The sequence below is a fragment of the Hydra viridissima genome, unplaced genomic scaffold (genome assembly GCF_058129835.1).
Source record: "Hydra viridissima isolate aposymbiotic clone 2 unplaced genomic scaffold, HvirCarnegie_v1 scaffold_3, whole genome shotgun sequence".
NCBI classification, from domain to species: Eukaryota; Metazoa; Cnidaria; class Hydrozoa; order Anthoathecata; family Hydridae; genus Hydra; species Hydra viridissima.
In genome coordinates, this window is record NW_028324302.1 from 20,789,006 (window position 1) to 20,809,036 (window position 20,031).

Consider the following 20,031-nt stretch of genomic DNA (forward strand, 5'->3'; position numbering starts at 1 on the left):
GCAAGAGAATTATTCCGGGGTAATAATAGTAAACTCAGACTTAGAGATATGGCAGCAGCAAGTGCACTGGGAGAAAAACTAGCCATGTTTGTTATTGGTAAATCTAAAACCCTATGATGTTTTAAGCATTTCAAACAAATACAAGATTTTTTCCAAAATTAAAGCCTGGTCATTATTGGTTCTTGTTAGATAAAAAAATAAAGTGTTTCTAGCAAAAGTCAGATGATTTCTAGCAAAAGTCAGATAATTTTCTTCATATTTCGAACTTTTTTCCCGGTCCTCTCAGAGTTCGAGCTATCGAGAGTCAACTGTACATAAAAAATCTATTCTTTTTATTAACTTCATTTAACTGTGAGGAGGGAAAATGTGAACATTATAAACATCATCTTCAAGTTTTACCCGACTCAAACATGCTAGATTCGAACAAAGAAAAGAACGAGTCAACCAAAAACACCAGGACACACATGGTGACATGAAAAACGAATAAGTCCCACCATTTATGTTTAAAACTGTTTTCGCAAGCATGACTTGAAACACAATGATTTGATTTTAATTGGTAAAGTTCTAGAAAGTTCTGTAGCCATTCTGATATTAAGACTAATAAAAAGAAAACTTATAAAATCTGCTTTAGAATACCATGACTCAGAAGTTAAACCAAAAGTACAAAACTTGAAGAAAAAGAAATATATTGTCTGTAAGAGAAATCGAAAGAACATCTGCGGACAGATAAAATAGGAACGATTAAAAAAATCTAGGAGAAAGGAAGGAGAAGAAATTTTTTTGGTCTCTTTGGAGAATTTTTTTTAGGGAAGACTTTGATGATGGGTTTTATTTTTAAAGAGAGTTTTTAATATGCGTTATGAAAGAGTTTTAAGAGATTATATGAGAAAAGAATTTAAAAGGATTTTAAGAGATTATATGATAAAAGAATTTAAGAGAATTTTAAGAAATTATATGAGAAGAATTGATAGCAATATTTGTTGTCAGTATTTTATTTTACTAAGATAATATTGTTATTACTTTACTTAAAATATTCGTTGTTATTGAAAAGTCGCGCGTCTACACTATTATGCGTCACGCTACTGTCACTATGTCATCAGTCTCTAAATCATACTTCAGCATCACTCTCTAAGCTACTCTACCCATCATCACCATAATCACATTTAACTTTATATCAAATCATCACTAACATAAAACACTAATAACGAAAAGAAAATTTTTGAGATCTTCAACTACACTTTTATACCTTACAGTATTGGAAAGCGGCAGGATTAACAACAGTTAGTTGAATAACAGGTTTTCCAATAAAAACTCTCCATGTGAATGCATTCGACGATTTAGAATCTGCATTTATATGGTTGATTGTTCCCATAAAAGAAAACGTTTGAGTAAAATCATGGATTTAAAATTTGGAACGACAAAAGACACTTGCAAAACAAAGAAATACTTTGTTAAAAAATACACCTTGCTGCAGATTGATTTACTATGTGGTTATTAACAAATGGACACTCCTTCAAGACATTCATTAAATTACTCCTTCAAGACGTTAATTTTTGCTGCAAAAAAACTCTAAATACACCTTTAAAAAAATAAAAAATATGCTGAGCACCTTTTAGTAAAGAAGGTTGTCATTAGTTTTATTTCTTAAACAATAATTATAACAGTAAAACTATTAATCAAAAATATATATGCTTACATAACAATTGGATGATTAGAAGATTGTAAGAAAAATATACTTTTTTTGGGGTGCAAATTAACGCTTTTTTTATAAAGTTGTGAAACATTAACAAAATATAAATTTGGTCTCATCATTTCTGTGTGTACTTTTGTGGTTGGTTTGTAATAGTTTCTTCTTTGTATAATTTATTTGCTATCTAAGAAAAGCAAAGTCAACTTTACAATATCAGTAAAGTACCTTTTGAAAAACATAACCACCAGGATTACCCCAGCCAAATACTTAAAGAGTTGAAGCAACTGTATTTACATTAGGCTGACTATTAGTGGTAAGAAAACCAATTGAGTTGATATGTATAAGATTATCAAGAATGATACTTGTCTCTTGTCTCTAATACTACATTTTCTTCAGTCTAAGAAAAATGTGCCACCTATATTTATAAACATACATACACATATTTTATATATATATGTGTGTGTGTGTGTGTGTGTGTGTGTGTGTGTGTGTGTGTGTCTATATATATATATATATATATATATATATATATATATATATATATATATATATATATATATATATAGAGAGAGAGAGAGAGAGAGAGAGAGAGAGAAAGAGAGAGATTAAAATCGTGTCAAACCAATCATACTATTTTTTTTGTTCACGGATCGAAAAATTTCAATAAAACCGTCACTGATAGGAATATTCAAAAAATAAAAACACCAGAAGAAAGAGAATCATCTCCTCTATTCAAATGTGTCAAAATAAAATTCGAGTCATTTTTCAGTCATTTTGTTTTTATAAAAGTTTAAAAGAGAGTCGTTAAAATTTGCTTTTTTCTTTTACTTGCTATCGTAATAATTCGGGAACCATAATTCGTTTAAAAATAATTTTGCCTCTATCTTGTAGAAAATTTAATTTTAATACCGATTACATAATTTTTTTTCGTTTTATAATTAAAAATTAGACAAAAAAGTAATAAAAATCAATATTAAACTTTTTCTGGTAAAACCGATTATTCACATATTTACTTTAAGCTCCTTTATTAAGTAGTATGTGAATTTTTAAATTAGGCACTTAGGTGAATTTCTTAAATGTATTTTATATTGATCGGTTTTAACCAGGGTTGGCAAAAACCCGGGTTTTTGAGCAAAAACCCTAGCCAAATTAGTTTTTTGGGTTTTTGGGTTTTTGCTAAAACCAAATCTCTAATTTGATACAAATCTTTACTGACAAATTTGTATTAACTTATAGTTATCTAAAAGCTATTTTCATTTTTACAGGTATGTTGACTTATACAATAGATAAGTTTGTAATTAGATTACATTTTTTACAAATATTAATATAATTTTGAATAGAGATATCATTTTAAGGTTTAAGTTAAATATAAACTATAAGTAGATTATATATCCTTCAACATACCAAAATATCATTCAGGAGGAAGAAATAAGGCTAATGAGTGGAATTAAGTGACCATATTAGATGATCAACCAAATAGAGTAAAATATAGTTATTGCAAAAAGAGCATAACTAAAAAAATAGAGAGGGTTAAGAGCCATTTGGACAAATGCAAAAAAAAAAAAAAAAGGAGTGCAAATGATTCCACAGAACTGATATATTTAGCAATATATCAGTTTTAGAGTCGAGGCCATCTACATCTGCAGCATCAAATAAGTCTAACCAATCAGAAGATGAAGAACAAGTTTGTTTCAGCTTTATTAGTGATGCTTCTTGTTCTTCAATTTTTCATTCAAATCCAGTGACCGTGCAACAGCAAACATCCATTTCTAACTTTGTTGCTACAATAACAAGTAATCAAAAGGATGAACTGGATTTGCAAGTCGCAAGGTTTTTCTTTTCAGCAAATATACCATTCAATGTAGTAGAAAATCTTGAATTTACCAAACTAATTAAAAAACTAAAACACGGATACGAGCCACCAAATAGAAAACAGATTTCTTCAGAACTATTAGTAAAGGTAAATAAAGAAGTAACTAATTCAATGAAAAGTGGTCTTGCTGATTATTGTGCTGTTACCCTAACTCAAGATGGTTGGATTACAGTCAGTAAGGATCCTATAACTGCTCATAGTATCCATAATGGATTAATTGACTATCTTTCAATACAAAGAGATGCAATTAAGTTACAAGCACAACTAAAAAGTATTGGTGCTGCATTAGATAAGGTTTATAATTTAGTTTATTTAGTTATTTGCTAGATATATTAAATTTGAATATAGTAAATATATCAAAACTACATATTTCTGGCACCATTAACTTTATTTACATAATTACTAAGTTATTGTGTTTGGTGTAGTTGCAGGCAGATGATACAACGTTGTCTGAAGCAGTTGAGGTTTGGCAATGCCTCATACATGATAAAAAATTGGCTCTGTAAAAAGATGATCTTTTAAAGAGGTTTAAGAAAGCAATCATTCCATGTCATTTTCTGGCTAATTTAACAAATCCAAAATATGAAGGTAACATATAGTGAATCCAAATCCGGATTTCGGAATTTGGGAATTCCGAAATTCCGTCATATTTTGAATTTTTAAAAATCCGGAATTCAAAAACGCAAATTCCGGATTTTTCGAATTTAGAATTTCGATTATTTAATTCTTATTTTATTTTTGAAGTTATTTAGAACTGTTTTTATAAAAATTTCAAAAAAAACTTTTGTTTTGTTTTTATATTATGTATTTCTTCCGTTCTAAAAATTTTAATTTTTATTACTAAAAACTGTTGTATTATACTACTGAGGACGACAACTTTGTTGTTGAAAAACGTTTTTAGTAATAAAAATTAAAATTTTTAGAACGGAATAAATACATAATATAAAAACAAAACGAAAGTTTTTTTTTGAAATTTTTAGAATTCGAATTTAGAAGAACTTTTACTATAGATGGCAGCATTGTGTACTTTCATTGTTATAAATTCAAAAAATTTAAATTTTAGTAAGCTTAGGCTAGTGCAAATGCATTAAAATTTTTTTTTTAAATGAAATATTAACATTAAGAAATTAAATTGTATGCAGAGCAGACAAAGTAAGTCATTATATTAATTTTATGTTTCAAAAATTTTGTAGACTTACATTGTTATTGTTTTAAATCCCAACCCAAGTATGGTAGATAAATCTGAAGAAACTTTTATGGACATTTCAAAAGAAAGCTCATCAAATTCAGTGTGGAAATATTTTCTACGAGGGAAAACAAATCAGGTGGCGAAATGCATGCAATGCAAGCAAGTTTTAAAGATATTGGGTGGATGTACAACTCCCATGCACACACATCTTCGTTCTAAACACAACACAGCTTTGAACAAGCGAAAGTTTGATGAAAATACAACAGCTTCTACATCTGACAGTAACGATAGTGTTGTGAGCACAACCAGAAAAACGAACACGATCATTGATTTTTTCAATTCAAAAAAAGATGAAACTTCTCCTGCCGTAGTAGCTAGAATGATTGCTTCTGATGGTTTACCGTTTCGTGTTTTTTGTACGTCAAACGATTTAAGAAAATGTTTAACAATGCGTGGATTCGGTGATATTCCAAAATCATCCACCAGCATACAGAAAGTCGTGATGGATTATACTAAAAAAATTAAACAATTGCAAATTGCTGAAATTAATCAATTAAAAAAGAATTGATGCTTTAGTCTAACATTGGACGAGTGGACGTCCTCTCGAAATAGACGTTATATAAATGTTAACGTTCATGGGTCAAAAAATATCTGGAATTTGGGTCTTTCTCGAATCAATTGTCGATTTGCGGCTGAAAATTGTGTAAAATTGTTAGAGGACAAGTTAGAATCATTTCAGTTAAATATAAGGAATGATATTTCGTGTATTGTAACTGATGGTGCTTCTATGATGCAAAAAGTGGGTAGATTATTACCATGTGAACAAATTTTGTGTTTTGCTCATGCAATTCAGATTGCAATTGTAAATGTGATCTACAAACAAACAGAGAAAGAGGTAGATGAAGATGATTATGAGAGTGTCCTAGATCTGGACTCTGATGAAGAAGATTTAAGTGATGATGAAGGAATGCAAGTGGGGACGAGAAATGAATGTGATGTAGAAATTACTGAAAAGTTTACATTGCGAAATGTAATCATGAAAGTTCGGGTAATTGTTCAAATGTTTCGACGTTCCCCTTTAAAAAATGAAGTGTTGCAAAAACATGTGAAGGAAGATCATGGAAAGGAATTGCAGCTATTGCTTGATTCGAAGACTAGATGGAGTAGCCTGATGTCCATGTTAGAACGTTTTAATCTTTTGAAAAGTTCAATAAAAAAAGGCAACAATTGATATCAAAGCGGATACATTTTTGAATGATTCAGAATGGAATATAATATCTACAGTTTCTAGAAATTTGAAGCCTATAAAATTAGCCGTAGACGCGTTATGCCGTGCTGATGCAAATTTACTTTCTGCGGATGCAACATTTACGTTTGTGTTAGAGAATTTTGATGAGAATGAAGAAATTGGCCGTGAAATGAAAAAAGAGTTTGAAGTTCAAATTAATCGAAGAAGAACTGTGGTATCCGATGTTCTTCAATATTTGCATAATGGGGGTAAAACCAAAATTTACAAGAACATTTTGCGTCGCTCGAAAACTGAAATAACCAAAGTTATCATATCCCTAATCCAAAGACTTAGTGGTGAAGTAGCATTAGAAATAGACCCGACAGTATCTGAGTCTACTAAAATGGATGACGATAAACCTATCGAATCATTGGAAACTCAGTTATCCTTGCAGGAAATTCTTCAGCAAAAGATAAAGGAATCACTCTCCGAATCACGGTCAAAAGTTCTACAAAAATCATCGATTCATTCCGAAATTCGCAGTGAAATGAAATTTTGGGATGAAGGGGAATCCCGCGGAATGCTTTTGGAAGATCTTTACAAAGGTTTATTAACAATTCCACCAACTAGTGTGGAGTCAGAGCGCGCTTTTTCCGCTGCAGGAGCATTTTCAACAAAAATTCGATCAAGGCTCAACGACAAAACATTGGATACTTTGTGCTTTTTAAGAAGCTTTTTCAAAAATCAAAATGAAAATTGAACTTTCATTTTGCAATTTTATTTATGTAGTTCAAAAATATTTTAATATGAAATATATCCTTATTTTGTAATTTGTTTTAATTATATTGTTTTGAACTAAATACATTTATGTTAAAAAATAATGTACTTTCTTTTCTCTATATTTTTTAAATTCTTCTATAATAATTCCGGAATTAAACCGGAATTCCGGATTTCATCTCCTGTAATTCCGAAAATCCGGAATTCAGTTTTTTACAAAAAAATGGATTCACTAGTAACATACCATAAAATTGTAAAAAAAATTAAAAAATTGAATGTGACCAAATTTAAACAAATAATAGAGTTCCCCATAAATAAAATTTTTGTTTAAGTTTACTAATCTTATACCCTTACTTACATAATTATGTTATACTTATATGATGAAATATTCAATATTTACTTAGGAGGAACATTGAATAGAAGTCAAGAAGAAGAAGCTGAGGAATGGTTGAATGAAATCTATCCTGAATTTATGCCTAGTTACTATGCATCTAAACTAAAATATGCTAATTCTTTTCCTGCATATTTATTTAGGGTAGACCGGGGGAATACCGACACCTTAATACAATTTGATTTTTATAATTTTTTCTAGATTAGTTACGATTTTGGTGAAAGTACCTAAATATTTGTCCCAATTTCCTGGATCAAATTAATATGTAATGTTTCAAAATTATTTACATTACAAATGTTACATGAATGTTTTTCGTAATTTAAGCACAGTGTCGGTATTTCCCCAATCACCGGGGTAAATGCGACACCACTTTGGGGTAATACCAACGTTAGTAATTAATAAGACAATTATTTTACCAAACATGTTTTATTGTAACATAGAGTAAATAAATGTAGTATATAATTCATAATAACAAAGTAAGACAGGTTAACTCTTTGAGATACAAAAAAAACCTTCTTCAAATCGAAGATTAATGAGTAGGGCAAAAGTCACAAATATAGTTTTCAGGGGAATCATAACCGCTACAATCTGCATGCACCCATTTTCTACTATAGACACAACAATACCAGAGTTCAGTTTTTTTTCCATATTCACCACAAAGTAGTCACATCTCAGTGTGCTTTGAAAGTAAATCAATCCCGTCGTCAAGCTCGTCATCATCACATAGTTTAGTTTCATCAATATCTTCCTCAGAAGTTGGTTCTTTAAAAGAAGTTTGTCTACGACACCTCTTCTTTGTTATTTTTCTTTTAGCTGCGGACTTATTTTTTGGATGGGTGTTTATTTTAGTTTTCACGATTTTTCCAACATTGCTTGACCTATTCTTCAAGAGTTTAAGTTTGACTTTAGGTATCACCTTAGGGTTGTCCATTAGTTTTTCTTGTCTAAGCTTGGCTTTTACATCTTTAATTTCTTTTTTCTTTTTAGCTTCTTCCAAAACTACTTTCATAGGGGTTCCTGTCATGATGACGGAGTGTTGCTTTCTGTTATTGCGGTGATCTTTATTAACTGTTGACAAAGATAGAAGGGGTGACAAATATTCCAGAGTTTCTTTGAAACATGTTGGGCTTTGGGAGGGTTTTGGAACAGCTTTTAGAACTGTGTCGTGCTTTGAAGAACCAGCTTCTGGATTAGCATAAATCCCTGTTAAAATCAAGCAAGCAGTTTTCTTACGCACAACCTTCTGATGCCCTGAATGCTGTCGTGTTTCAGTAGCCGATTCATTGGCGGCTTCTGGGTGCTTAGCGGCAGACAGATTGATATCTTGAATAAATTCCATGTTGGGTGGTTTATCAACATTTTCATGGTCGATTATGACTGGTTGTTGAATCGTGTTCTCGCAGATAAAATCCACATTACTGAATTTTTCTTGCTTGTAAGGGAAAACACCGGATGCAACGAATCCTGAAACCCTTTTCTCCATTGTTGCGACATTCATGTATCTTTCGTTAAATATGGAAGCAATGTCGTACACTGTTATTTTCTGGAAGCGGTTAGCTCTTAAGAATCTGTCACACTCTATATTAAATGCTTTTTTCAAAGGCCCATAAATAATAAATCCAAAGGCTGTAGCTTATGGGACGTATGGGGTGGTATAGAAACTGCATTAATGTGATTCGCTCTGCAAAATTCATAACTCTCTAGAGAAATGTGTCTACCGTGATTGTCAAACACCAATGGCACCGGATCTTCTATTGTTGGTTTAGCGTTGTCCTTGAAATGTTTTAGCCAATCTTGGAAGAGGTTTTTGTTTGACCAGCCGTTGCGAGAGCATGTATAGATGGCTCCCGGAGGCCCTCCTCTTTCTAGTTGTGGAGACGTCCGCTTCCGGGGATAGATAAACATTGGTGGGATAAATCCTCCAGATGCACTGACAGCGCAGACCACCGTAATGTTTCTCCCCCGCTCCCAGCTTGTAACGGATCCCACCTAATGTTGGCCATTTGGTGCCTTATAATATCTTACCGAGTTTTTGAACCATTGAAATACCCGTTTCATCCATATTGAATATTCTTGTCGCCTTAAGTTGGTGCTTTTTATATATCTCATCTAGGTTAGCGAAGAACAAATCAACTTCAGCTTTATTGAACGCCAGAACTCGATTGAGGCTTGTTGCCGAGGGCTGCCTCAAACTCAAAGTTGGGTTTCTTTTTCTAAAATCAGCCACCCAGTCTTCCCCAGCCATCTTAGTAACTTTATTGAAACTATTTTTAAAGTTTAACCTGTCAGCGAAGTCAAAGGCTAGTCGACGCAAATCAGTAAGGGTTACGCCATAAAATTGGTTTGATAGTTATTTGATGAGATCAGCAATTAATGCTTCTTGTTCAGGAGTAAATACCGCTTTTCTACCAAATGCTGGTTTAGCTGTGGAAAAAGATTTTAGTCGGTCGTGTAGAGTTATCCTGGGTATCCCCAATTCATCTGAAACACTTTTAACGGATCTGCCATTTTGTACAACTTGAAATGCTCTTTTTAAAGTTTCCTCGTCCCATTTACCCCTCTCGGAGGTGCGTTTTCTTGATCTCACCATCTGAAAGGCAATATAAATAAAATATTTTAACATTTCTAAACTGTTTTTGTTTTTTTTTTTCGTTACATTAAAATTGTATGACATCATACAATGCAACGTAAATAAAAAGAAGAATATAACATAATATTACCACGTATAACATCATAATGAAAAGTGGTTTAGCAAGTATAACAAATCATAATAAAACGTGGTTTAACAAGTATATTTAAGTATAACGTAAATTAGTAGAGTTTCTTATCATAAAGACTATCAGTATTTTTTAAAAATAATAGAATAAAAATAATAAAAAGATAAATTAGACAAGAAATTTTCTTGTTACTTCAATATATATATATATATATATATATATATATATATATATATATATATATATATATATATATATATATATATATATATATATATATATATATATATATATATATATATATATATATATGTTGTTGTAAAGGAAAACTCGTAGAAGTCTATGAAGACTTATGATGGAGTACCTTTTCAAATTGTTAAATAAAGTCTATTTCATATTTATATATAGTCAAAATACAGTCAGTGATACACATAAATATTTCAGTATAAATTCTGTTGTTAAGTTTAATACATATCAATATAATTGTTGATATTAAGTATGAGGTGTTTTATTTTATTTTTTAAGTTGGCAGGATTATTTAATACTTTAAGTTCTATATTTTTTGATATTATTTTGTTATACAGGTACGGACCCCGGTAGGAATTAGAAAACCGTGAGAACTTTGTTGTTCTTTTAGGCAGTGTGAAATTGCCTGTTGCTCTTGTTATATATCTATTAGAAAGAAGTTATTTAAAAAATGCGATGGGACTAGTCCAAGTTTGTATTTTAGCATAAATAGTGCATTTTGGTAGATGTTGATTTGGTAGACATTTAGTGCATTTAAGGTTTTTAGTAAGGGTTCAGCATGGGTGAGTTTATCTTTATCATAAACTAGTCTTGATGCGTGTTTTTCACTTATATAAATAGTACTCAATTTGGATTTGTGTGTACTTGCCCATGTAATATTAGCGTACGTAAGATAACTTTGGATGTAAGAAAAATAAAGCGATTTAAGGTTATGTTGGGATAAAATAGGTTTAACTTTGTAGAGTATCCCAATATTTTTCGAAATTTTGGTGTTTATTGTTCTTATATGGGCTCTCCAAGATATATTTTCGTCAATAAGGAACCCAAAAAATTTTGTTGTTTCTGTTTTTTCAATGTTTACCTTATTTATTTTTAGTGAGAGAAGGATAGTAGGTATATTATTTTTTTGTTTTTTGGAATGAAACAATATGTATTTTGTTTTTTCTGTGTTTAGTGATAACTTATTCAATTTCAACCATATATTTAATCTTTTAAGCTCTGTGTTCATACATTTGTAAAGGTCTTTGATTGAGTTCGAGGAATAAAATAAGTTTGTGTCATCGGCAAACATAATTAATCAAGTTTATCCAAGGCTTTTGTAAGGTCATGTAAGGTCATGTAAGGTCTGTTTTTTGTAAAAAGAATCACTCATATTGTTAACTAGATCTAGGATTGCGTGTTCAGTTGAATATTGTTTTTGGAAACCGAATTGCTTTTTATTTAAAATTTTATTTTGGATTAAGTACTCATACAATCTGTTATAGATTACTCTTTCGAGAAGCTTAGAAAAGGTAGGGAGTACCGAGATAGGTCTATAGTGATTAATTAAGTATGTTTCACCTGATTTAAATATTGGTACTACTTTAGCTACTTTAAGCTTGTCCGGTACAACTCCTGTTTTAATCGAAGGCTTAAAAATTTCATATATAGGTTTATTTATCGTTGTAAAGACATTTGCCGCTACCCTACTACAGATATCATCTATACCTGGAGTTTTATTTAATTTTAAGGAGTTTAGAGTAACATTAAGTTCTTGATAGTTTAGTTCTTTGTAGTTTCGTTCGCTCTGGGTGTCAGGTATGATTTGAATGAGTTATTAGGAGGCTTAATTTTCGAGGCAAGATTAGGGCCAATGTTAACAAAAAAATTGTTGAATTTTTCAGCAATCGTATTTTTGTCACTGTACACTGTATTGTCAATGAGGATTTGAGCAGGTAAGGTATTTGATTTAATTTTTTTGTTCCCAATTATTTCTTGGATAGTATTCCATGTTTTTTTAAATGTCACCAGTTGCATTTTTTATTTGATTTGAGTAGTAAATTTTCTTCGATTTTTTTTTTTATTTTTTCAAATAAATTTTTGTATTGTTTGTAAGTATTTAGATTTTTTTCATTTCTGTTTTTTAAATACTTGATGTAAAGTCTTTGTTGTTTTTTTTGAAGATTTTTTTATACCTCTGGTAATCCATGGACATTGTAAGTATTTTGCTTTTAATTCTTGTTCTGGGGAATTGGGAAAATTGGGAAATGATTATCGTAGTGCTTTAAGAATATTTCTATAAATCAATTATAAGCAGAGTTGGTATGCCCAAGGTTGCATTCTGGGTAAATCCTGTCCCACCTTACTGCCGATAGTGATTCTTTAAACTGTTGAATAGTAAAACTATTAATTTTTCTTTTATAGACTTTGATTTTAGAGTTATTATTTTTTGTGTCTTGAGAAAAGGAAAAGTACATTGGAAAGTGATCGGATATATCCGTTTTGATAACACCTGCTTTTAATGAAGAATCATAAAATGAATTAGTCAATATGTTGTCTATTGCAGTGATTGAATTAAATGTTACCCGGGTTGGTTTGTTTATTATAGGAAAGATGTAGTGTTGAAACATACCGTCAAAAAAAGTTTTGGTAACAGCATGTTCATTGTACTGTAGACAGTTTATATTTATGTCTCCAATACAAAATAAAATTTTGTGCTCTTTTTTATTTTTTAGAAATATTTGTTTTAGGTGATTTGAAAAGTTTTTTATATCACCTTCAGATGGTCTGTAACAGGTGGGCACCAGTATATTTTTAATTATTTGTTCATTAATTCAATCGTATAGACTTCACCATCGGCATCAGTAACCGAAAGATCGTCTCTAGTTTTAGTTGTCAGATCATTATGAATATAAGTCATAATTCCACCTCCTCGTTTTTGAACTTTTCGCTCATAAGATATTAGCTTGTAGTTCGGAATTAACAGGTTTGAATTTATTCTGGATGATTCTAGCTAACTAATTGGTTTTTTAGTAATACTAACAATTAAAATATTACCTCAGTTCATCCAGGAATCAGTTTTAACATGGAAAACCTCAAAAACTAGTTATTTATTTATAGCAAAACAAAAAGTAGGCTTACTCGCATAAAACTCACTGAACGCTAGTTACAGTGTTGTCCGCCAGCTAGCAGCACTAAACAACAGAGCAATTCCACGACCGTCTCACAAAAAATGATAAAATTAAACCAACCCAATATAGATAATACTATGTATCAGTAGAAAGCTCTATTTCTCCTCTTTCAGAAAATATATAGTTTATTATAGTATCCGCTATTATAAAAAATAACATGGGCTGAAACAGAAGGTAAAAGTAGGCGTTCTTGAAATAATTTAATTCATTTTTAATCACCAAAGTTAAATTGAACCTATAAAAAATTCAAAAACTTTCTTGCTCATTGCAATCAGGTTTTTAGCTGCACTAATCATTCAGAATACCATTTGTTTTAATCAAATGCTATTACCACTATTGTCACGCTGTGACATGTTACGCTGTGACAATTAGGGTACCAATCGTTTTATTTCTTAGACAACCAGTAAAACTTAGGGTTTCAAAAATCCAGCGCAATGAGAACTCAATCTAGTACATCTAAAAAAATACTAATATGTTTAAAAAATAATTAGCTCAAGTTATTTTTAGAATCTTTTTGTCACGCCGTGAAAATTTTTTAACAACATTTAACACAAAATTTAAAACTGCTAAACTGAAACCACAATTGAGTTTTTACCAACTTTAAGGACCCAGATTACTGAGCGGCCTACTTTCTTTTACATCATCTACAAAAACTACAAATTATAGGTATATTTTGCATAGGCAACATTTGGAGGATGAATGCTCAGCTATTCTTGAGGCTCTCTTTTGAGATACATAGAGCCTCTCTAAGGGATAGCTGTAACTCCATTGAGCCTTAGATGTAATACGTGCATCTCCATAACTAATGTGTTACCTTTTTTTTAATCTTTCAAGGGTTTAACATGCCTCTTACTCATGCTGAGCGTCAAAAGAAATATCGTGAAAGACAGTTAGAAAAGTTTGGCAAAAAAGTAGTTAAAGAAAAAGAATCAAAAAAAAGAAAAGAAAGAAGGCTCGCTAATTTGGAGGCTGAACGAGAAAAAGAAAGGCAGCGAAAGAGAAAGAGCAGACAAAAAATAGCAGAATCAAAATCTGTAGCTGTTACATTACCCCCTTACAAATCTGCAAGCACTCTTGAAAAAGCTGTTAAGAGAGCCGAGTCAGCACTACCAAAATCACCCAGAAAGAGGGCTAAAGTTGTACAAAAACTTTTAACAAAAATGAATGAAATCCCAAGCCCAGAAAGAATACTTAGTAAAAATGCATTAGATGCTTTAACTGTAAAATTGGTTCTTGATTTTTACCAGCGTGATGATATATCCCGTCAAGAACCCGGTAAAAGAGACACAATTGTGGTGAGATTAAAGAACAAGAAAGAAACTGTGCAAAAACGTCATTTGTATATAAATGTTAATAAAGCTTATCCTGTTTTTAAAAGTGATTATCCTGAAGAATCAGTTGGAAAATCAAAGTTTGCTAGTTTACGCCCACCACATGTGCTTTTGTCTAGTTCAATGTCAAGAAACGTTTGTTGTTGTCAACAGCATCAAAATGTAATTCTTATCCTTGAAGCCTTGCACAAGTTTGATTCAAATTTTCCATTGTATTCACATAAATTTCCTCTAAGCATTGTATGTGATAGTGAAAAAGACATTTGTTATAACAATATGTGTACCACATGTAAAGATGCTGCAAAGTTTCATAATCTATTTGTTTTGAATGAAATTGACAAGAATAAATGCATTAAATGGTACCAATGGGAAAAAGTTGCAGAAGGTAATGGAAAGGAATATATTGAAAAAATTGAAAAAAAGGGAAGAGTTGATGATCTTTACAGCAGCTTTTCAAAATCTTTACCTTCATTTCTTTGGCATTATTTTATTAAACAGAAACAATCAATTACATATTGTGATCATAAGATCCAACTTCAAAGTTATCCAGACACAACCGTTCTTCAAGTGGATTTTGCTGAAAACTTTTCAACTTTGTGGCAAGATGAAGTGCAGTCAGCACATTGGCACAAGAAGCAAGTTACTATTTTTACTGCTGTATTTTGGTACCAAAATTTATGCTCATCAGCTGTCATAGTTTCAGATAATTTAAGCCATTCAAAAGCATCTATTCTTGTATTTGTTCATAGTTTATTATCTAAGCATAATGAATCAAGTGTTAAAATGCTACAGGTTTGGACAGACGGGCCAAGCAATCAATTTAAAAATCGTTTTATTGCATCAGCAATACCCTGGTTGGAAGAACAGCATGGTTTAAAATTATTCTGGAACTTTTTCGCTTCTTCTCATGGGAAAGGACCAGTAGATGCTATTGGTGGGACCGTTAAAAGAATAGCAACGCAAAAAATAATCCAGAGAAAATGTATGTTAACTGATGCCATAACTTTTCATGAAGCTTTTAAAAATGAGACTAATTTCAATGTCTATTTGGTTTTTATGGAAGATATTATAAATACAATAAAAAAATTTAAAATTGATGAGTTATTTACAAAAGCACCAGCAAAACCAGGAATGTTTGCAGCGCATTTAATTCAAAACAATAATGGTAAAATAGAAATGCGACCCTATTCAAGTGCCAAGTATTTAGTGAAACAACTTACGTCTTGAGACGAAATCACCAAAAAACTTTAAAACGTTGTATATATGACAGCAATATAATACGGACGCGATTTGACACTGATATAGTATGGGCGTGTTCGGAAGATTGATATGTAAAAACTATTTTTATGAAGTTGTAATTATATATTTGTCTAATACTTCTCTACTTAGTTTTAAATTTATTAAAAACAGCCCATTTACCTGGTTTATAATTACCCAAATGTGTCTGGTCACGCTGTGACGTTTACCACTAGTTAATTAAAGGTGCACCTGTTTGAAATTTAATTAAATAAATGTTATTTAGCTATAGAACATGTAAGAGTAATGTCTAAACTTTTTGTTTAATGCCAAGTTAATAATTCAGTTCATCTATATTAGCTGAATCGCGATGTTGATCTAAAAACTAAAAAACAGTGAGAGAATTTTGGTCACGCTGTGACGTTTTATATTTTCTCGCATGAATAAGAGGCTAATATATCCACCCTAATTTTTTTTCTTGTTTTTTGTAGCACCTTTTATAAGCTAACAAAATAGCAAAAAAAATTCTTTTTATATTTGTTTAATAATAAAATATTGAAGGCTAAAGGAAAAAAAAAAGACGGTTATCACGCTGTGACGGTCGTGGAATTGCTCAACAGCGCTTTACTCACAAAATACAACTACAGAGCAGGGTGTCGGATTTGCCCCGTGTGTCGGCATTTCCCCGGTCTACCCTAATGATAGTGTAAAAAGCACAGCATCAGCAACAAATTGGTGGAGAGTTATAGAAATGAAGGAGTCTATGCCTTCAAAATTACCTGCAAATTTAGCATGGTTTTTACGGCAGTTGCACACTTGCTCAGCTAGTTCTTGATCCATAGAAAGATTTTTCTCATCCTTTGGCATGATTTGGAGCAAAATTAAAATCGCTTAGGAATAAAAAAAGCTGAAAAGCTGGTACGAATTTACAGATATTTAAGATAAAGATGCACAATTGCTGATGAAGAAATTCTTTGATAATTTTGTTTGATGATTTTTAAATTTTTAAGTTTAAATATAGCTGTTCCAAGGGGAAATAAAAACGTCTTATTTATGAAATATATAATACTAAACTCCTTATTTTATTATCATTAGGATAATTGTTGAGCGGTATCTAGCCTATTGTGTTAAATGCAAACTAATTTATGAACGAAAAAGTTATAAATGAAAAACTTGAGACCAAAAACCCAGCAAGTTGGGTTTTTGGTGGGTTTTTGTTTTTGGGTTTTTGGGTGGGCTCTTTGGTGGGTTTTTGGGTTTGGGTTTTTGGGTACCAACCCTGGTTTTAACAGACTTTCTACCAAAGCGATCTTTTTTTTTTCTTCTAGTTTTCATATTTTCAAAAACAACTAAAAAATAATAATAATAAATTAATAAATAATGTGCTTGTTGGTATTATCTTATTTAAAAGAAATTTTTAAAAGCAATAAAGTTACTGGATTTTTATTGTTTGGTGATTGGTTTGACCCGCTTTTATTCTATATATATTGTTATTTTGTTGTTTTTTTACATTTAACGGACGCTGCTGCAGTTATTTTTAATTTCTTTTTAGCTTTCTGCTTCATAGCCACCTTGTACGTAATGAAAAATCTGCTGCGCAGCTGGCTAAGTATTGTCACTTTTATTCTTAGAAGTGATAACGTCATATACCAACATTAGAAGCTTTTTTACTCTGTCTACACGTCATCAGGGGTTTGGGTGTCATTTCAGTAGAAAGCTTTTTTCAAAAATCATGTACGATATTTATATTTGTGTGATCATATTGTACGACTAGTTACAAAAGAAACGGAAAGTGGAAAACAGAAGGAATATGAGTTTGAAAGACGCAAGCGGATATTGTAAGATGATCTTTGAAACTCTGTAAAGGGCAAAAAATAATTAGTTTGCAAAAAGGTATAAGTTGTCTGTATTTTTGCAATGAAAACATAAGAACAACGAAAGCAACTTAGAGCGTTTGTGAACTTTAAAATGGTATCTATTTAAAATGGTAAAAGGTGGTACATACCTCAAAAAATTCAAACCTTTCAAAGTTTAAACTATCAATTTTTCCAGTCAATTTGATTTTGCTGATTCTGAAAACAAGATCAAAGTTAGATTAACCAGTATCTAAATTAGTCTAATTTAGTATTTGAAATGTTTAAAATTTTCTAGTTCCATAGCAAGGGTCTTAGCAACCAGGGTGATACCTGAATTTATTTTACTTCCTATCTATATTTCTGTTCATTCAGTATAGAAATTAACTTTATAGCTTATAGAGTTTCTTGTTTTGACTTAAAGACATATTACCAAGCATCACAACCACGGTATTTCCATAAATTTACTGGATAGATGTAATGCAAATGAGGTTAAGTTCTCATTATTGAACAAAACCAAATTTTTTTACTCATAATTGTTTCAACTAGCAGAAAAATGAAATCAAAAGCAGTGCTATGTTTCAATGAAGGTGGTTATGGTTTGTTATGTGTTTATCATATCTTTGGTTTGCAACCTGGCCAGTTTTGTATATACGACATGCATAATTATGATATAGGACGCATACAAAGTTCTAAAAGAAAAATCAAGTAATAGGGTTTGGTGGGGTAATGGAGCCTACGGAGTAATCTGAGTCTAATTCACATTTATATGTTATATTGATAATGGCTTTAGGTATAAAGTGGTAATTTTTACCACTTTGTTATAACGTATTAGGTTTATTAATTTTAAAATATAACCTAGTTATGCTGTTAGAAACGACACTTTATTAACTAAAATGCTAGATACATCAGCAAAGTCATTTTTTTCTCCGTTTTTAAACATCAGAGAAAATATATTCAAATAAGGCATAATCGTATGAAAAATGGTTGTTTTGAAAGTTAAATTACTTTATTTTAAGGATAGTGTACCTTTAGGACACTAACGCACATGGTTTGTTTAAAGTTTGAAATATAATCAGGTGGGGTAAAGTTGGTCTATGTATGTATAATATTATGATATGTAATTAAATTATCGAAGTTGTTGTTAGTAACATTATAAGCCAATTAGTTTCATCAGACCTAACTATATTTGTGGTAATATTTCTTTAGTACTATTAAACTCTTATGTTTGAAGTTTATATCCTTGAAGTTTATATTAAGGAGCGTGTATTTATTTGTATGAAAGAATACGTTCTCCTACGTCAAAAAAGGTCAAATAAAATATTATATTGTCAAAGATATGGTCTTCCATTAGATTCTCTTGAGATTTGTAATTTAGTTGCCCAAATTTGCACAACGATGAGGATGAGAACTTCTTTTAAAAATGGAACTTCTGGGAAAGATTGGATAGTTTCTTTTTAGAAGCGTCATGTTGATAAACTTCAATTACGCAAACCTGAAATACTAACATTTTTAAGAGCTAAAAGTTTAACACGTGAAGTTGTAGATAAATTTTTTACTATTTTATGATGTAATTTATAATAATAATATTGTACCAAGTAGTATTTACAACCTTGACGAGACTGGGCTCTCTACAAATCACTTAACGAAGAGAGTATTTATACATCCAAAAAGTAAAGATGCTTATGAACTGGCTGCTTCTTCTGGTAAAGCCATGTACTCTGTGCTGCTCTGTGTGTCTGCAGATGGAAGATATTTTCCACCATTTGTTGTTTTTAAGGGAGAAGGTTTTCTGTGTTCTAAATGGATAGAAAATGGACCACCAGGATGTGCTTTTGGAGCAACAGCAAGTGGAGAGATGCAAGACTTTCTATTTGAAAACTGGTATTTTACTTGAATTTTATAATTTTCATTTTTTTCTTTCAACTTTTTTTATTAATGTATTTACACTGAATAGCCTTTGTTGTTCTTGAAGATGGTACAAATGGTGCAATAGAAGTAAATATATTCTTTGTTTAGGTTTGTAGAGCACTTCATACCATTTGTTGACAAAAATCAAGAAAAAACACTCTTGTTTTATGATGGTCATGGCAGTCATTTAACATATGGTACTATAAAAGCGGCCACGGACAACCACACCCAAATTGTTTGTCTTCAGCCAAATTGCTCACACGCATTACAACCGTTAGATGTGGCTATCTTTGGACCATTAAAGAATGAGTGGAGAAAAATGTTAAAGCGGTTTGGAAGAGAAACACAACACAAAAATATTGATAAGACAGCTTTTACAGGGTTATTGAAACAACTGTGTCAGAGATTCTCTCCAGCAATTGCTATAACAGGATTTCGTGATACAGGTATCTCACCATTAAGTAAAGAAAAGATGGAAAGAAAAATAACAAGCATTGACTTTCTAAATCAAGTACCTAAACCTTATAGCCCTAAATCTCCAAGATTACAAACTCCAAGATCACCTATGCGAGAAGCTTTAAGGTCAATCATATGTCTTAAGTATCTGCAGTAACAGCAGTAATAATAGAACAACAAAA

General features: G+C 31.1%; 1 pseudogene; it reads left to right on the forward strand.

Moving 5' to 3' along the window:
• The first annotated feature begins 48 nt into the window (after positions 1-48).
• LOC149891400 (uncharacterized) lies at positions 49-16,607 on the forward strand (annotated as a pseudogene).
• Positions 16,608-20,031: the final 3,424 nt, after the last annotated feature.